This window comes from Lissotriton helveticus, chromosome 6, assembly GCF_964261635.1.
Source record: "Lissotriton helveticus chromosome 6, aLisHel1.1, whole genome shotgun sequence".
NCBI classification, from domain to species: Eukaryota; Metazoa; Chordata; class Amphibia; order Caudata; family Salamandridae; genus Lissotriton; species Lissotriton helveticus.
The window spans coordinates 2,128,134,474-2,128,148,944 of record NC_136067.1 but is presented as its reverse complement, the minus strand read 5'-3'; positions in this window follow the sequence as shown (position 1 = coordinate 2,128,148,944).

Genomic DNA, 14,471 nt, shown 5'->3' with positions numbered 1-14,471 from the left:
AAACAGAAGGGAAAGATTGAAAGGGGATTCTAGGAGGAAAAAGCAAAATACATTGTAAATATGGAAATAACAACAGTAAACTTATCATGGGCAATAAAAGTGAAATAAAAAAAAGAGTACAGCAAATATACAATAAAGGTAAATGCAAATGAGAATATGCAAGTAATCATGTTAACAAAAAAAGAGGAATGAAACAAAATGGTATCAAGGGGGTTTGGAAACTTCTTACTGGGCAGGTCGTGGGCGATAAGAACGAGTTGTACAATTATCTAGATACAACGTAACAGGAAGCCATAAATCTGCACGTTTAGCTGCCAACTGGGCAGGAAAAACAAAAGCAGTGTCAAGTCTATGATTATGACAAACGTTGTACCACCATGCTTTGAAGGTAATAGTAGAGGAAGACTTCCAATTAATAGTTATTTGTTGGAATGCAACAGCCAATAGTAAATCAACAACGCGAACATAGAGGTCAGTCTCGTCCCAGCAAGGAGAAAGACTGCCCAAAAAGACATGGGTAGGGGAGAAAGGGATACAAGTATGGAAAATAACATTTATTTGTGCCCAAACCTGCAACCAAAAGGCACGTACATTCTTGCAAAGGAACAACATATGAAACAGAGTGGCGTTGGAGGAGGAGCAGGAGCAGGACCAACATACATCGGGTGTGGTAGGGAATCGTTTGTGAAGGGTAAATGGAGTAAGGAGTAATCGATTATATATGAAAAATAGAGACTGAGTTAAGGAGGCCGATCTAGAAGTTTTACGAACCTTTGTCCAAATCTTGTCCCACAGGGAAATTGGCCATGATGTAGAAAGGTCATTTTCCCAGTGCTCTTCCACCGTGGATTTGGGTCTGGGGAGTGTATGAGCATGGAGGTGCTTATAAATAGTAGAAGCTTTGGGAAGGGTTTGCAGAATAGAGTGAAGTTGGATAGAGTGAGGTTGAGTGGTGAGGTCCGATGAGGTAGAAGAGGGGGGTATCAACAGGAGTTTCGTATAAGCCTCCATGACCGCTGTTTTAAGGAGGAGATACTTGGGAGCAAAGGAAGACGGTAACTTAAAGGTGGAACGTAGAACGTGGAAAGGCAAGCAGGTGGATTGTGAAAAGAGCTGCGAAATCCAAATCAAACCCTTGGACCTCCAGGAACTCCAATAAATGGGTTTGCCTCGGATCAAAAGGTATTTATTGTGCCAAATAGTGGACGAGAGGAAATCGGCAATATTCGCAGGGGGGGGGAGGTTTAGCAGATAAGAGGAGTTTGACAGTGAATTTATGAATGGGAGTAGGAATCGAAAGAGGTTTACGAGAGAAAGAAATATATTCAGCAAAAGAAAAAGGGGAGAGGAAAAGGCGCTCAACCTTGGTCCATAAAGGAGAAGGGGAATCAGGATTTTGCAACCAAAAGGAAGCCTGGCGCAACAAAAAAGCCTTGTGATAAGCCGGAAAATCAGAAAAATTAACACCTCCTTCAGAGGTAGGGCGAATGAGTCTAGCAAGGGACATTCTGGGTTGCGCTTTATGCCATAAAAAGAAGGACAAAACTGAGTTGATTTTCTTAAACAATTTGGCTGGGATAGAGACAGGAATATTAGAGATTGTGTATAGAACAATGGGGGATAACATAATTTTAACGGTATCTAGACGACCCCACCAAGACAAGTAAAGAGGGTGCCAACGAGCTGTAAGGTCAGAGAGTTTCTGAGTGCATTTTGTAAGGCAGAGGGAAACGGTGTCGCGGATGGAAGGGGTAATATGCAGTCCTAAATACTTAATGTGAGAAGGGCTCCAGGTAAAATTAGAGGCACTAAAGTTAGGTTTAAAGGTAAATTTTGTAAGGGGGAGGATCTCACATTTATCGTTATTAAGCTTATAGCCAGAGATTGAAGAATATTGTCGTACTTCCGCTAAGAAAGCAGGAATGGAGACCGTGGGATTAGAGATGAAGAGTAGAATATCATCAGCGTATGCAGCAAGTTTGATGGAGGAGTCTGGGGTCTGAAAACCGTGGATGTCAGTGTTTTGGCGCAACCTGGATAAGAAGGGTTCTAAAGCAAGGTTAAAAAGAAAGGGTGAAAGTGGACATCCCTGACGCACTCCCCTACCAAGGTCAAAGTAGGGAGAGATTTGACCATTAGCATAAACTGCAGCACGTGGGTGAGAATATAATAATGAGATTAGGGAGGTAAATTTAGGGCCAAGCCCGAACCAATTAAGGGTGTGAAAAAGATAGGGCCATTCAACCCTGTCGAACGCCTTTTCAGCGTCCAGGGCTATAGCGGCAAGGGAGTGTTGGAGGTGGGAAGATTTTGAGAGAATGTTAAACAAAAGCCTGGTATTATCTGTGATATAACGACCTTTAACGAAAACCAGACTGCTCTTCTCCTAAAAGGTCAGGCCAAAGATGGTCCAGTCTTATCGCCAAAGACTTAGCAAAAATGTTCTAATCGATATTGACAAGGGAGATGCGTCTGTAATTCTTGCAATATTGTACGTCTTTGCCAGGTTTGGGTATCAAACAGATGTGCACATCCGAAAAGGACCCTGAGGAAGCACCCAAATCAGCAAAGGAATGGAGAAGAGAGTGCAATTTTGGTAGCAATAATTTGGAAAAATGAAGGTAAAACTCGACTGTAAAGCCGTCTGGGCCAGGAGCTTTGTTAGGTTTAAGATGCTGAAGTGCGTTGAGTAACTCTTTCTGTGAGATATCAGTCTCCAGGGAGGACAGATCGAGAGGGAAATGTGAGGGAGGTTGAATAGTTGAGAAGAAATGAGTGAGAGAATGAGGGGAAGGTGAAGTGTCAGATGTGTATAAGGTCTCATAAAAGCGGGAGAATGTGGCAAGGATGTCAGCATCTTTGTAATGTAAGTGTGTATTAGAGTCATAAACAGATTCAATATTCATCTTATTATGCTTGACCTGATAATTGGCAAGGATTTTCCCAGCTTTATCCCTACCACCATAGAATTTAGCACTTGACTTGAGCAAATATAAGGAAGCATCTTTAGTAGATTTTTCATTATATTTAAGTTTAGCAGCAACTAAAGCTGTCAGACTGTCATTAGAATGTGAGGTGAAATAGACGTGTTCCAATCGCTTAATATTGGTGAGGAGAATTTTAGTGGATTGACGCGCGGATCTGTGTTTCTTTGCGACAAAATTAATAATGAAGTCGCGTGATGCTGCCTTAAAAGCATCCCAAAAAGTATGTTTCGAAGTGGGCGGAACATCATTAAATAGAAAAAATTCCTCAAAAAAATGCGGTAAAGGAAGTGGAAAATGTAGGATCCAAGAGGAGGGCATTATTAAAACGCCATCTCCTGGGCCCGTCAATTTTTGGCAGCACATCAAGGCTAACCACAACGGGAGCATGATCCGATAGCTGAATTGGGCCAATTTCTGCTACAGTGAGCGTCTGAGCCAGATCATGGGAAACAAAAATGTAATCAATCCGTGATTGGGAGTGGTGATATGGTGAATAAAAAGTAAATTCCTGCAAAGTTGGGTTGCCAAGTCGCCAAGAAACGACAAGTTTATGTTGGGATATAGCCTGAGTGAAAAGTTTGTGTGGTTTAGTAGGGACAAACGTAGTATTAGATTTCCTATCTATGAATGGATCAAGAGGCTGATTACAGTCTCCTGCAAGAATGAAATTATCATCCATGAATTGGGTTATGCGTGGAGAAAACTCAGCCCAAAAAAGGGGCTCACCACTGGTGGGACCATAAACATTAAGGAGAGAGATTGGAACACCTCTAATCGATAGTCTAACATGCGCCCATCTGCCATTAGTATCAGATTCTTGGGAAATAACTGTAAAAGGCAGAGATCTACGACAAAGAATTGCAACACCATTGCGCTTACCATCACCCTGTGAATAAAAAACATCACCCACCCAACCTCTTTTAAGCTTAGCAGTCTCTACATCAGAAAGGTGAGTCTCCTGAAGAAACGCAATGTCAATATTCAGTTTAGCTAAATGAGATAAGATGCGCTGATGTTTAATCGGTGAATTGATACCCTTAACATTCCAAGATGTTATATTCAAAGACATAACATGTTCAGCAAAGCAATGAGTTCGTAACAAATGAAATCAAAATAAAAACCCATGAATGAAAACAGGTGAAGAGAGAGAAAAGTAACATTGAAGAGTAAGAGGAGGGAGAGAAGAAAGAGATAATCGAGAAATAACAGGTGTACATAGAGAAAGGGGAAAGTGGAAAATAGTGAGAAGTGCATGAAGAACAGGAGAAGAAGAGAAAGGAGATAAAGAAAAATACAACCTGGAAAGAAGAAGTTATGAGTACAACATAGCCAAAGGAGTGGAAACACACAAAGGAAACAAAGAACCGTACAAGGGAGAAGGAAAAAACAGCGGATGGACATACCCACATAAGGAGGAAAACGAGGAGGAGTAGTCGGGGGGGGGAGGGAGCCATAGAGGCATGGCAACACATCCGAGGACGCCCAGGCGGGAAACCAGGGAAAACATCATCAGACGAGGAGGGGATCCTGTAAAGGCAAAGAGGGGAGACGGAAGAGAGAGTTACAATTCAACATCAAGTGAGAACAAAGAATCAACAACTGCATAGGCAAAACTGAGTAATGGTTAAGAAAACATCATGTAAAAGAGAAAACACAGAAATATGAGCAAATATGAACAATGCAAAAATAAACAAAATGATAATTCAGCCAGGGCAGGATGAAGAAGGACCAGAGGAATCCATTGCAGTAGTTTTGTGTGCATTGATGAAGCTCTGCAGTCTCTCTGGATACTCATAAGTGGTCGTCTTGTTGTTGTAGGTGACTTTAAACAAGCAAGGATGATGTAGGCCATATCGGGCACCCATGGAATGAAGGTCGTCTCTCATGCTAAGGAAGGCCTTCCGGCGATTTGCAGTTGCTTTAGCGTAGTCCTAAGCAAAGAACAGGGTAGATCCTGACCATGACAAATTGGGAGAGGCCTTAGCAGTGGTGAGAACCTTCAAAAGATCAGTATACTCCAAAAAATAAAGGATAACACCTTGTGGACGTTGTGATGAGGAAGTAGAAGCAGGAGGGCGACCTAGACAATGAGCACGCTGAATATTAAGATTTGTACCTTCTGGCAAGTGGAGCAACTTGGGGAGAAAGGATTTAAAGAAATTGATAGAGTCCGCCCCCTCAAGACCTTCTGCCAGGCCGTAAATACGAAGGTTGTTACGTCTATTTCTATTTTCCAACTCCTCAACCTGCCTTTGGAGGGTATCTACCTGCGAGGTTAGATGAAGAACTTTGGTGGTGGTTTCTTGGAAAGAAGCAACTGACTGTTCAAATGTAGAGACTCTTGTTTCGATTTGCGACCAACTATCATTAAGAGCCTGAAGCTTGATAGTAGTTTCCTCCATGAAAGGACGCAAAGTCCCGATCTCTTCCAAAAAAGGGCGGAAGGAACGAATCTCCTCCAGTAAAAGTTCCATGGAAACAGGGGTAGACTGCTTGGGTGATGAGGGAGAATCCTTTTTTAGTCTCTTGGTGGTAGATTTCCTTGATGATGGTGGAGGAGGATCCATGATGGTGTCAGAGCTAGAAGAAGTGAGAGAATCTTCCAGTTTAGAGAAAGCAGAGAATACCTTGGAGTTTTTCACGACGGCCACCTTTGTAGTTGATTTGGAGAGTGAGCGCTGCATAGATATAAATCGCCTCATAGAAAGAAGCAGAGAAGGAGTTGCGCAGCACTTGTTATCCACACAGAAGTGTGAGAGGACGCTCTGTAAGGTGAAAGATCATCCAAACACAACCACTTGCGATGATTGAAGAAGATCGTCAATGGGTATGCAGCCAGAGAAAATCTGCAGCAGGATATCAGCAGCAACACTTATGATATAATGAAGTCATTGTGAAAGCGCCATGAGGAGAGATAGATAACAATGCACCTGGGACTGTAGTGGATAAATAGTAGACGGTCAATGCAGAGGCTTTCGGGTAGGCAGAGATGTATAATGCGCTAAAAAGCGTGACGCCAGCCAAAGGGTATCAGCAAGTAAAAAGTAAAGTGCATCCTGTAGAAAATGGCGGCCGCGCCGAAAAGATAAAAATCCAGAAACTTACTGCCTTAGGCGTCGGGTAGTTGAGGAGAGAAACAGCGCTTCAAACATCGTGCAGCCTTTAAAGGAAGGGCACAGAGCAAGTCAGTCTCTGGAAGTAAGGTACACAGTCGAGTGCTTACATTGCCGTGAGGAGAAATTAGCGCGCCGGCTGATACAAGATGGTGGCCGCAATCACAGCCAGAGCCCCTCGAAACGCCGTAAACGAATGCTCCGTTTGTAGTCAACGAAGGAAGTCTTCAGGTGTGGCGAAACATAGTGGGAACGTTCCGAGGCGAAAACTATCCTCCTTTTGAGGAATGTCAGCAGGGAAGAAGGATAATCCCCGGAGTCGCCGCGCAGCCTCACTCAGGCGCCACCATTCCTCCCGGGCGCCAAGCCACGCCCCCTTTGTGGACTATTTATGAAAGTTCTCACACAAAACTGTGCCTACCAAGTGTTGGTATTTATCTACAGCGCTTGGAATCAGATTTCTTGGCACTCTAAAAATCCATTAATATTGCACCCACAAGCGGATTACTAAAAGCAGACAGAAATGCGGTTAACTGTACAGCATATATGTGATGTTAGATTTTAACATACAGTCGAATTATAGAATTTATCTGTAGATTATCAAAACTCCGACGTTCAGAGGGTGCAAGTGCATTAAAATAAAACTATGTGGGTAATATAAAAGGATCACAAAACCAAATTAAATTAAAACAAACAAATGTGAATTGCAAACCATAAGGCCAATGGTAAGCAAAGGGCAGAAGGTGTTCCCAGGGTGGCTTTCTTAATGTCCCCAAGATGGTTTCAGCAAAGCAGATAGTAGGCTTCGAACTAAAAGGGGTGGAAGATAGAAGGAGAAAAGAAGGCTAGGAGGGGTAAAGACACAGCACTGGAGGTGAGAGGTGAGAGACGAGTGAGTAAGAGGGAGTGAACAGAATGATGCACCGAGAAGCAAAAAACCTGAAAGCAGAAAACCAAAACTTAAAGTCACAGCGTGACAAAGACTCTAAAATAAAAAAAAGTCCTCCCAATCTGGAAAAAATGTATTACTACATTCAGTGCCAGGGCTATGTATACATTATTAAAAATGGGACAGCGCTGTATAGATGGTTTCAAGCTGTAGACAGATCCAGTTAAAAGACATACCTCTGGGAAGCATGCCCTCACCGTGCAGCCTGGAAGCAAACAGCACAAGGAGTGATGTGGTCATAGTCCAGAGGTGAAAACATACATGTCCCCCAACCCTCCTGCCTACTGCCTGTAGTCCTTGCTACATAACTGCACTTAAAGCGCCTTCTCCTTTGACCCTAAATAAGGTGTGCTGAGCGCATATGTATCAACCCTTAAAACCAATTCAAGGAATAACCTGTGAAATGTACAGAGCAGCTGCAGTGGGGCTGAAATGAAGAGACTCAAACCACTGGAAGGGGCCCTTCCTGCGCCCCCACAGCACCCGCAGCTCAATGTTGAGCACGCCTGAAGCCCGAGCCCATGGTGCAAAGGTGAGAGTAATTCCTGCTATTACTTTAAAATAAGCACCTACTGCTTATTTTTTTTATTTTAGGTAGTGTTATATAGCACAAACTTGACCTGAAGGTATCAGAGCGCTTTACACGAGCATCAGTTGCGTTACATGAGGACATATTCATGTAAATATTTTGTTGGGCACGGGGAGATGAAGTGATTTGCCCAGAGTCACAGGATGCTGTGCGTCGTTGCCGAGACTCGAACCCGGGCAGGCCCGGACTGGCAATGCCGGACACCGGGCAATCCCCCGGTCGGCTGGATGGGGTGGAGGGGCCGGTTTTGTGCCAGGGGGCCGGTTTTGTGCTAGGGGGCCGGTTTTGTGCTAGGGGGCCGGTTTGGAATAGGACCTTGGCCCTGGTGACGGTCCGTGACCGTCACCGAGTTCAGGAGCAGCTAAATCTGCTCCATAATTAATGCATAATTCTGCTGGAAGAGTATTCCCAAGAATAATGTATTAAATAAATCATAAATGCACCTGCTGCTGCCGTCGGCAAGCCGAGATTTAGTTCACCCCTTAGGGTGGGATCTGGAATGGATTTTACGATCATGCGCATTGGGGCCGGGCTCGTGCAAAGTGCGCGTGCGACGTCAAGGAGGCAGGCCGCAGGCATCGATCTCGTGATCTCAGAGGCAGTCACGAGTCAACGACGTCATGATGCAGAGAAAAGAACAAGGCGCAAAATTTAATTATTTGTACCCCCCTGGCCCCTGTTTGCAGGTGAGTCTACCGTCCGGTGCAGTAGTTTAACTTTAGTTTCTGCACCTGCAGTGCATGCTGTGTCAGGCCTGCAGTGCATGCCATTGTAATCCCTGATCGTGGCACGGGGCAGGCCAGGGCACTGTCTGGGCTTGGGCGCAGGGGCGTGAGCGTGACACAGGCCCCCTGAAGCCCCCGCGGTACGGGGGGGCAACCTCCAGGGGGCCTGGGCCCCCTCAGCAGAGGGGTAAGTGTTGGAGGGTACATCAGAGGAGGGGGATTTGGGATGATGAGTGGGGTCGAATGCCTGAACGGGGCTTGCGAGTCAAAAGAGGGTTATACGGAGAGGAGGGTTTCAAGAGGAGCGTGGGGCAGAGTTGAAACGAGGCCGACGGTGGCGTGTAGATGTGGGCCAAGAATGTTGTTCAGGGTGTTACTATCTTTACTTGGCGGGGGCGTGCCACGGGGCGTTTGATGAGAATCTTAGTGGGGTGCGCGCGTCTGGCATAGCTGCCAAGGTTTCAGATTGCTATGTGTGACATTTTCATATTTTCTGTGTAATTTTGAGTGACATTTGATTTCAACAACTATGTGTGATAGTTTCCCGTGAGCAAAATCATACAATGTAGTGGTGTTAACTTCTCGCAGCAACCACTGAGGACTCGGATTAATCACACCAACAGGCAGAAATACCTTGTCTAGCTATAAAAATTGTTTTGCTCAGTGTTCAGCACTGCTTCCCTGAACAAACAATGCACCTCCGAGCGTGGTGTGAAATTCTGTTACAGAAATCCTCATTAAAACGTTTAACAGATTAATTTCGGGGCTCCTTTTCTAAAACAAAAGAGTAAAAAACATAATCCAAGCTTTTCCCTGCGAGAGGATTTGTCTGAAGAAGCCGGAATCCTTTCAGCGGGCACCTTGGGCTGTATCCCCTCAGGCCGGGCAATATTCACGGGAAGAGATGGATGAAGTTTGGGTGGACAGAAAGAGGGGGTGGGCCAGAGCTACACATTAGCCCCATTTCTCCTTCCTCACAATGCTGTCAAGGGGTTGTTTCATAAAGTGCACTGGAGTCTTTCAAAGTTGGAGGAATTCTGTTAAATGCGTGGAGCATCATTGTTTTTAACTGTGCAGTCGGTATTCTTTAAAAAGTGGTGTTGAAGTATTTTAAAAGTGCGCAGGGATCTATCAGAAAGTGCATGTGTGTCGTAAAAATGTGTGGGGTCTTTTAGAAAGTGTGTGAGGTTTTTTAAGTGTTCAAGAAACTTTGAAAACTATAAAGGAGTCGTTAAAAAATTGTAGTACTGTTGAAAGTATGCAAGCATCTTTTGTAACTGTGCAAGGGCCATAAAAAAGTGCAATCCTATTTTGATTAGTGCCCAGGAGCTTGGTTTATGTGGTGTTCGCATACGCGTGCGTATTTCTAAAAAGTGTGCCGTTTCTTTAATGGTGGACAGATTGCTTAAAAAGAAAGCGCATAGCATTATTATAAAGTGTGAGGGGATCTTTAAAATGAGCAGGGGTCACTACAAACGAACAGAGGTCCTTAAAAGTGTCCAGGAGACACGTTTAAGGTAATCAGGTTGTGGAGTGTCCGACACTCTTTTCAAACGTATGCATGATTTTTGTTTTTTAATGTATGTCAAAGTATTTCGACGCAGCGCTCCTGCTTACATGTATGCAGCCCTGAAGAAGCCAAACTTGCAAATCCGCCTCGGGCCAGCACAGTGTGGCACAGTAACAGAGATTGTGGCCAGTGTCATTTTAAGGATTTTTCGGGCCAGGTTCAAAGAATATTTTGGGGCCCCCTGTTCGGAACAAATTAGAATTTTCCTACCAATGTTTTGCTAATTTAAGCCTACATAATGCAAAGAATATTACATTTTACTTTAACTTTCACACACAACAGCTTAAAGTAATGTCTTTCACCCCCAAATTCATAAATATGACAGTGGGTAGAGAAAGCCAGACGTAGAGATAGGCAGAGAGAGGTTCCTTTGAAGAAATCGACAACGTTGTAAAACTGTGGGAAAAAGATCACTTTACTTGAAAGGGGTTCGGGGTTCGGGTCCTTTAGAAAGTGGGGGCCCTGGGCAAATGCCCACTTTGCCCATGCTTGAAATCGTCTCTGTGGGCTGCCTTTTCCAGAATTTCCACCAGGAGTATAGGCCGCAGCTACAGAGCTAAGAAGTGAAGGGGAACATGTACCTGAAATACATCAGTGGGTAGAAATGCCACGCACTCTGCGACGTATAGCGACGTCTTTGGGCCTTGAAACGCCACTGCAACCCAAACAATAAACGTTGGTAATTATTTGGAGAAGATGGATGTTATGGCTAGTAATACATTGATTGACACACAAGACAGCGATCGCTTCTGGCCGCTTTAGCTTCTTTTTCGAATGCATAGCGTAAAACATCTGGCGAGGCAAGTTCTAATGTCTACATCCGCACTTCAAGAAAATGAGTGTTCCCGAGAAAGTCTCATCTGCCAAAGCTGTGACTGCTTTGATACCTCCTAGTTACATCAAGCGCTGTAAACATATACAGTTCTATTCACAAAACCACCTTTCAGAGGCTCCGGGTCCTGCAGGCCACGTTTACAGGTTGAGGAGTTGCAGAATGTTCCTTTTTTTAGGTGTCCAATTGGTTACTAAATCGCTTGCGCGCCACGCTGATAACCAGCCCCGTTATGCCGTTTGTTGTGCTGGCTCTTATGACCCTCTGTAATCACCATATTACAGAGGGAGCCCATGTTCCGGATGGTCATTTATGGGGTAGAGGTTGCAGGGATCCTGCGGCGCCATCGTCCGCAAGAGTGTAGTTACCAGCCATCTGCCCAAGGTGGAGTAGTGCGGGGTGGTCAGTGCTGATACTACAGATGTAGATGGAGCGAGAGGGAGACTAGTGCTTGCCGGCTAGTGGTGGGCAGGAACGCAAGAAAGGGCCAGGTATGACTAAACGGCAGCCCCCTAACATAATGGTTGAGTGGGCCATCTCTCACACCTCCCGGGTCTGAAGCCCTTACCCGAGAGGTGTCGGGCAGAAATGACTGATTTCTCAATGTTGGCACCCTGCACTTCTAGGATAAGGGGGATTCAAGCAGCCCCACGTCAGCAGGGGGACACCACTCAAGTGGTGAGGAATAAAAGGGAAGTGATCAAGACCCCCCAACCCCCCAAAGAAAAAGGTGCAGAATTGGTTCTCAATGACCTGCTTGGTTGTCAATTCCTCGTTTCACCTTGGGGGTTAGGGGGGTGCTTAACCGTACTATCTATGTCCCCGAATCACGGAAACTCCAGGTGATGCACATCGCCGGTATGCCAAGTGAAATCTCGGTGCCCCCCACCTCAAGGGATTCCACTGTAAGCACGTCAGTATGTACCATATCTGGTATTGTCACTTGGGCTGGTAAGGCCTTCACTCAGCACCCTCCTTACAATGGAAAGCAGCACCTCTGTCCTGGGCCATCCACGGACAGGCAGCCTGAAGCACCATGCATGTGTCACAACTGCACAGCTAGGCACCTTCGACTCAGCATCGCGACTCTCCACCTCGTGCAGCAATGGCTACAAGTTCAAGGCCCTGGCAGCCTACCTGCCACTGGAACACCATTGTCATCTAGGGTCGATGAGGAGGCAGTGAGCAGAGGCCAGCTTGGCCATGGAGCAGTCCGCAGGGGTCCGCTCCCTCCAGCTGTGATACAGCCGCCTTGTGGCGCGATCTCCTCTCACCGATAAATTAACTCGCCGGAGCCTCTCTTTTCTTGATTCAGACGCAGGCACGTCGCTTGGCGCCTGCAGAGGATTTTCTTTATTTTTGCTGCTCCTTTGGGGCCGGGGATGGTCCACACCCTGCCCCAGCCAGGACCCGGTGTGTCACCCCATGTTTCTGCGATGCTCCACGGGCAGCATATCCAAGATGTAGGTAGCAGGACCTGATTATGCGAGCCCGCCATCGGAGCTCACACGATGGAAAGGTTTATTTTTATCATTGTGTCATAGAATTATTGGTATTGTACTCTTTTACGAAGAGGACAGCTCTGTGATCAGAGGGCAGAGGCTAATAGAATCCGCACCCACAAATTAACAGTGTCTCCTAATATGTCTGGTGGTGCATGAAACCAGGGAGTACTTCCCCCTATACGAAGAGGACAGCTCTGTGAGTGAATGCTAATGATTTTGCTTTGGGTGTCATGTACGGTGTCATCGGGTTACAGTTTCTTACTCTGGCTTGAACTTGTGTTTGTTTTTGTTGGATAATAGGATGGATACTTGGATGATTTGAGTTTTAATTAGGCAATACATTAATTTGTTCTGTACTCTTAGGTACCTGCTTACATGTTTCACACCTACCTGCTGTCTTCGAGGTATCTTGCGTGAGCTCCACTAGTCTGAATTTATTGAGAACCCCATGTCACTTGCGGCAGTTTTACAGGTAAATAGATGTATGATTGAGGTAGTGCTACTTTCCAAACATCATAGAGGATGTTATGGCCTCGAACCTTGATATGACATTTTGTACGAACAGGCACACTAAGGTACTCTAACAAGCAATTGATCAGAGGGCAGAGGCTAATAGAATCCGCACCCACAAATGAATAGTGTCTCCTAATATGTCTGGTGGTGCACGAAACCAGGGAGTACGTCCCCCTATACTCCCCTCAATGTATTAACTTGTCTATAGAGTGCTGAAACCTACTTTGTTGTTACACTAAGGTACTCTATTCAGTGTATAGAGGCGGAACTGACGTCTAACAGAGCATGAGTCTCTGGGAACCAATGAAGCAGTAATTGCAGAGAAATCAGGGCAAACAGAGCGAAGCAGCGGTCCGCCATGGAGTCTCTTGAGCTCACTCACACTTGGCAGATACAACTCCATATTTTAGGGATCTCACTCGTAGGGAAACAATGGAGAGAAGTTGACAAGATCAGGATGCTTTTCATGTGGTCGTGCTAATCAGTGATGACAACATTAAGTGTAAGCTCCTCTCCTTAACCAGGAGTCCGTACAGCAACAGTTTCAACATTTGTCCCTCTGCAATTTTACAGATGAGTTCTGACAGGTTCTTAGTTCACAACGTAATCTCCATCCTCCTTTTGTATGGATACAAGCTGAGCAGGCCTCATTACCTCAAAGAAAATAGTCCCTACTCTTTTAGGGGGCACAGCCAAAGTTCTTGTTACTTGTCAAGGCCTTTCCTCTCTAATGATATGTAGATGTCCCTGAAGTAGAAACGTGGACCTACATTCCTGTCTCAGGCCAGTGTATATTCAGAAACAGAGGCAGTGGTGACAAGTCATATTGAAACACTATTTACAATTTTGCATGGATCCCATCAATACCAAGTATACTTTGCCGTAGGTATCCTTAAGTCCCATGGAAGCTAAGTACAATAAATATGTGGTAAAACTATCTCCTTTATGAAGGTGTTGTGCAATTAATGTATGACATTCCCATGTATGCCTTTTCCGTGCAGATGTCTTTACCACACATTTTAAGTAAATGTAGGTTAGGTAAAACCACTGTGTGTGTGTGTTTCTGTATACACAAACATGCACATTTAATTTTCTATTTACTGTGGTTTGAAAGTTGATACAATTTGAATATGTAATGAAAACTGTGCTGTAAAATTCACCTTTTTGGTTTGTTGTTTTCCAAAAATTTCTTGGGGGGAAAACCCCCTCAAAGCCCCCTAGTAGAGGTCCGGCTCGTTCGCTACGCTCGCTCCCTGCGCGCCGGACGGGGGCTGGTCTGGCAAAATTTGCCAGGGCTGCTTTCAGTTCCCAGTTGAGGTCAAACACCCTAGCCGTGGCAGGCAGGCAGACAAGGAGACACGCATGAAAGGTTCAGAGGCCGGCAGGGTTCAAGGTGGCCAACTTTACCAACTAATCAACTGAAAATGCATCCGAAATGTGAGCGTCCGAGGGATAAACGGATCAGTATTTAAAACATCTGTGTCCGCATTTCATTTTGGGCGGTGCAGGTCCATCAGCTGACTAAGACACAGCGCGTAAGGCTTAAGGTTTCATGAACAAATAGTTCTGAATGAAAAACATATGTATATTCTTGAGAAATACTTACTGTTTTTAAAAAGACCCAACATAAACTAACTTTCTACTCTATTGTACAACAAGAACATGGGATCACGCGACTCAAAGCGCCC